This window comes from Vulpes lagopus, unplaced genomic scaffold (assembly GCF_018345385.1).
Source record: "Vulpes lagopus strain Blue_001 unplaced genomic scaffold, ASM1834538v1 ctg186, whole genome shotgun sequence".
NCBI lineage: Eukaryota > Metazoa > Chordata > Mammalia > Carnivora > Canidae > Vulpes > Vulpes lagopus.
In genome coordinates, this window is record NW_024570648.1 from 31,501 (window position 1) to 37,800 (window position 6,300).

Here is a 6,300-nt window from a genome sequence, read left to right on the forward strand (position 1 = left end):
ATTGAAAATGCCTCATTAAGTATTCTTTCAAACTGTATTTTTTAGGTTTTTTTTTTTGACATCCTATAGCATTTTTCTGTTACCTTTTATGGTCTCATTTTTTCATATTAGTGTTTCAGATGTAATTGTTAGTCTGAGAGTTTCTATTCCTAGGCTTTGTTGTTTTGTTTTGTTTTGTAAAAAAAAAAAAAAAAAAAAAAAAAACCTAGTACATCAGCTTTGGTTCAAATGTATGCCTAAAATAAAATGATAAAAGACTTACTATGCTCTGGCTTTTAAGACACTGGAGTCCACGATGTAAAACAAATAAATAGAAAAAGGCTTTGGAATCTTACTCAGCTGAGTTCAAATCCCAGATCTGCTATGTATTCAAACTGACTAGGATTCCCTTGACTTGGCAAGATCACTAATTCTACTTGATGCCTTTTTCTCTTTTCTTCTTTTTCTTTCTTTTCTTTCCCTTTTCTCTTTCTTCTTTCTTTCTTTTTTTAAATATTTTATTTATTTATTCATGATAGTCACACAGAGAGAGAAAGAGAGAAGGCAGAGACACAGGCAGAGGGAGAAGCAGGCTCTGCTTCCCCCGACGTGGGATTTGATCCCAGGTCTCCAGGATCACGCCCTGGGCCAAAGGTAGGTGCTAAGCCCCTGTGCCACCCAGGGATCCCTCTTCTTTCCTTTCTTTCTTTCCTTTCTTTCCTTTCTCTCTCTCTTTCTTTCTTTCTTTCTTTCTTTCTTTCTTTCTTTCTTTCTTTCTTCTTCTTTTTCTTTTTCACTGTAAATAATAATACTTAACTCCTATGTTCCTGGTGGGAATTATATAATAGAATATTAAAATGCTTGTATATTGCTATATCTAATAGATCTAAAAATGGTGCTGCCAATGTTATTGTTATTCTTGTTGTTGTTTCTGTTGTTTGCTATCACTAAGAACTGGCCAGCTAGCCATCTTCCAAGGTCACCCATCTTGCTACCTTGGTTACTGATGTTCACTTACTGCCAGATTTCTTATGTGCAAAATCATTTTTTTTTCTTTTTTTAAAAATCATCCTCTACTTAAGCTCTACTGCCAGTGAATCTCTATTAACTGGTACAGTCAACTGACCATAGGATATATGTCATCCCTAAATACCTCCAGAGGTGACTCTTATGAGGGATTCTTATGCTCCGTATTTAGTTTTCTTAGCATATTGATAAACTTGAAGCAAAAGATTCTTGAGACTTAAGGTAGAGAGCTTTCTTTCAACTACTCTAGCATACAAACAATACATTTAAGAAACCGCATGTTGAATCTACTTGTTTTTTGTTTTGTTTTGTTTTGTTTGTTGCCAAAGACTGACAAGCTAGAATATATAATGCTACACTATGTTTTCTCTGAAACACTTACTGGTTGTCAGACAGGGTTAATATTTCTCATTAAAATTGAGAAATAGAATTTTCCCTAAGATCAGTTCAGATACTGATGACATATAGGGTTGAAAATGAGGAAAGACAAATACTATCCACTTTGCATCCTTACCAAAACTTTGAGCCCTATGATTTCCCTCAGAACATAGGTTTTAAAAGAACATCTAGAATCAACAAATGGAACAAAAAACATGTAAGTATAATTATTACACTTTTCTTTCCAATTTCAAATCTTTTCTTCTCAAAAAACTCCTTCACTTACTGTCATTACTAGCCATGCTTAAAATCAATCAGACCTTCCTTGGAGGTCTGATCCTTGAATAAATTTACATATATAGATATTAAAGATATATAAAGGTATTAAACTTTTTCAAACTTTTTAAAAGTTTTAAACTTTTTCAGGCAGCCCTGGTGACCCAGCAGTTTAGCGCCGCCTTCAGCCCGGGGTGTGATCCTGGAGACCCGGGATCGAGTCCCATGTCAGGCTCCCTGCACGGAGCCTGCTTCTCCCTCTGCCTGTGTTGTGTCTCTCTCTCTGTCTGTCATGAACAAATATATAAAAGTCTTAAAAAAAAAGCTTTAAACTTTTCTAAAGTTTTAGGTTTCCTAATAATGTAATACAAAATGTGTTTATAAATACTATACACACATATATGTTAGACACATACACATGCATATTCACACAAAATGTGCAATTCTTAAAATCTAAGTTTTTGTTTTTAATTTACCTTTTACTTTATCCCAAATTCCACTTATTTATCTGGTTCTACTTAGCCTCACTTATCTAATTCTTGTCATATGTCTAGTTAATTATACTTACTGTTATTGCAACAATCTTAAGCCTGTCAAGTAAATACTTATAACTGCCCTCATAGATTTTAAGAAGCAGTAAATTCTTCCAAATGTCAGTTATGTATTTTTTCTGTATTTAAGCTATCCTGATAATCATTGACATTCCCATTCTTAATTTGGTTAAACTGCATTTAGTTATACTGCATTATTCACAAGTTATATGTAATGTTCTATACTTTACATTCAAAGGTGCCAATATCTCTCCAGATCAATGGCATCTCCCAGAGTGAATGCCTAGATTTTAAATAAGAATTTAACCAATGCACTTATACACAGAAGGTATGTTTCCTATGTCAGGCTAGCAAGATGGCTACCAGGAGCCCTCTGGGGTGGCATTCATTACTTTAGCAAATCTGCTGTGGTCAAAGGTCTGCCCTTCAGAACTACAGATACATAAACCTGATTTTGTCAGCACATACAGAGTGTGTCCTTCTCTCTGGACCAGATATTGACCAAGCTCATGGGACTAATGTATAAAAGCAGAAAGTCAATTGTTCTGTGGATAGAGTGCAATGGGTTCTTAAACCCTCCTTTTGGCTATTACTCTTTGGTGTTTGTTTTCCACTTTTAATCAAATGATGCCTTCTACCTTACTACAAGTGCAGTTCCTTTCACACCAGAGTCTGCTAGATGTTATGAAATGGTGAATGGAATCAGAGCATTCCCCAATTTTAGTTTTCACCCTCTTTCAGAATGTTTTCAGAAGTTATGAGCAGAATTCTCTAGAACTTTTACCATATGCTCAATTTTATTTTGACAGAAAGGAAAGGAGACCAGCCCCTTATATTTAAAAACAACAATAAGAGGAATGAAGCAAACTATAAAGTTCTCCAAACCCTAAAAGTTTAATGACTGGCTAAATCTTCACTGGCTTTACTCTTCCACTGAATACATGGTCTCTGCCTTCATAGGTCATTGAACAAAATGTTTCTAAAATACTGCTTTGCTATCCCTAAACTTGATCCCAAATGGTGTTTTCAGATAGCTTATTATCAATTACTTTAATAAGAACCAGGACATCAGATGCTTAATAGTAGATATTTCCCCTACCAGCCATGGTATTCAAACTGCATCTCCCATGATACTTATAAAAACAAAGGTATTGGCTGGCAAATGCCTATATAGGACTACACCAATTCACAAAAGTTTTTCCAAGGACAGAGAACATCTGTGATAAAACCTCAGTCAGTAGGAGATACATCAGATCCCTGATGCTCTGGTGCCAAATCAGAGAGACTAAATTCACCAGTGAATACAATGCCACTTACCTCCCCAGCAAAGAATGCAAACAATTTATACTTCCATTAATTTTAAAAAAAAAAGCTGTTTATCTCAATTTAGAGACCATCCTTGGAATCTCCTATAGATGGAAAGATCATTTATCTCAGCTTGCCCAGGAAACTCTTATATTTTTTTCTGTAATCCTGGCATAATTCTTAATTATACTCAGTTCTTTTAAAATTGTCCCTGTTTGGAAATATTTTCCCTGTAAAGTCAATTTCAGGTCATCTTTTCCAGATCTTGTACAATTCCTATCTTTACGCAAGCAGCTCCAGCCATAGTGGCTTTCTGGTAGTCTCTTCTAAGGCATGTTTACTCTCATCATATGGCCTTTGTAAATACTGCATTAAATGACTGTTGTTTCTTGCTCAAAAGTATACATTCTTTAGATCCCAGCTCAATGGTCATTTAGGAAGTCTTCCTTGACTTCACTGAATATCCACCTATTATTCACCTATCACCCAATCATATCTACCTATTATTCACCTCCATTGTGCAATGAACACAGTCATGTCTATTTACATTTTTACATATAGTTATGACCCTTATATATGCTTTTGTTATCTCTACTAAACTGAAAGCTCCATAAAAGCAAAAGCTGACAAGTTTTTGAAGACTGTAAGTCTCCAGAACCTACTACCATGTGGTGAATAGTATTATCCTTTAATAGTATCTATTGAATAAACAGGCAAACAAAAGTTTATGAAGAGACATAATGAATTTAGGAACACTTATTCAACCAATTACAAATTAGCTTTCTGCTTTTCATTTATTTTTATTCTACTACAAAAGCACCCAACTGCTTCTAAGAAAACTGAAAGATAAAACATATTAGGACTAATAATGGAGGCCCTTCCACTCTGATTTGTGGAAGGACTTTGTGCTGGTATTCTTTACACTTGTAAGTCCATCTCTGAGGAGAAGAAGAAAAAGCAAATATGGAATTTGAAGGGTGCATGGCACGGTACGCATTCTTCATGTCCTGCCAGCTTGTCCCACATATTCTAAAAGAGCCTGCTAGGAAAAGTTATACTATTCTGAGAACTGAATTTTATTAATAGATACCTATAGACTTATCCTACTTCTTTGCCAATTTCGACTTATGTATTTATACTTGGGATTAAAGTCACCTGGAAATGGTAATTTGAACTCTACAAAGAATTATCTTCTATTTCCATTACTTTTATAAAAAGAGAATATAGGTTTGTACAAGGAGTTAGCATAATGACTTTCTTATCAAAAAGGATAATTTTAATTGCATTTCTTATATATATTGCCCAATTTGAAGAAGGAACTCAAAGACAGTTCATGTGTTGAGCCTCATCCAAGTATTCAAGCCCTCGCACTTAATCTGGGATTTCCATACAGGACATTGTAGTATACCTTCTTATTTTGTAATAAAAAATTAAATTTGTTATGAGACCCGAGATACTCAAATCCATGTGATTTGTGTATTTCCTGTTTTAATCAGCTTTACAAGAGAAAGCTAGATAAAAATTAGCTTGTTTTCAAGGAATCAAAACAAAAAGTTCGGTGTATCAAATGTTCAGTGACAAGAAGCTTAAGAGAGTAATCATCCATCTCACATTTAAGACAGCTCATTAACAAAAAGGGCAGGCATAAAAGTGGGAATGAGAATGTGGAAAAGGATATAGGCATACAAAGCCCTTACCCATAAGAAATAGATAGATCCTGTCAAACATTATCCCTGTTATTCTCCTTTATCTGTTTTTGCCACTGATCAACTCCCCATATGACCATCCATTCTTTTACCAGTTGTTAGTAACAATTTACTCAGGTCACAATTAGGTCACATAGACCTGGTAAGTATTCTTTTCCCTTCCAATGACCTGAATACTCCTGCTTTGCTCTATTGTGTTAATGTCACAGTTAATGTCTCAAAGAACTATTATACTTCACTTATTTCTAAATTTTTTAATAAAACCTAACTATAGTCCTAAGTAACAATATTTATGTTATGCTAAATATTTCTTATACACCAGAAGTTTTATTAGTCCCTACTCATATAATATATAGGATCTCATTAAATCCAGTCATATTAGAAGAAAATACAATGCAGGATGCCTAAGTGGCTCAGTTGGTTAAGTGTCTGCCTTCTGCTCAGGTCATGATCCCAGGATTGAGCCCCATGTCCCCTCTATCCTCCTCCCCACCACTCATGCTTGCTCTCTTGCTCTCTCGCTTGCTCTCTCTCTGTCAAATAAATAAAATCTTTAAAAAAAGAAAAAAATACTTGCTTAAATGCTTAATTTAGACAAACTATTTCTTTTGTTTCATAGCACAGGTCTGTGAATTCTGGCAAAAGGGCCCAGTATGTCTTGGTTAACTTGACCAATCAATAAATGTAAATATAGAACTATAATTCAGTTAAATTTATTGAACGCATTATTTTTGGTTAGGTATCATAAGTGGAAAATTCTCATCATTCTTAACAAGAATCTTTGTATTAAGATCTTTCTATATTTAGTATCTTCATTAAATCAAATGACAAAGCAAAAAATGCAAAAATCTTATATCTTAATAAGATGTAACAATATCCAACAATAACTTCATACTTAACATACCTATTAAAATGATTGTGTGACCTAAGAATAATTATGATTGTGAATAACCAAAAACATAAAATTTCAAAGCCTGTTCTGTCTCCCTGTCAAGTTTAGTTCTGCTGAGGTACTGCTAAAATTTATTTCTAATATGGCTGGAACCACTACCATGACTCTCTTAATGTTTACACTTTGC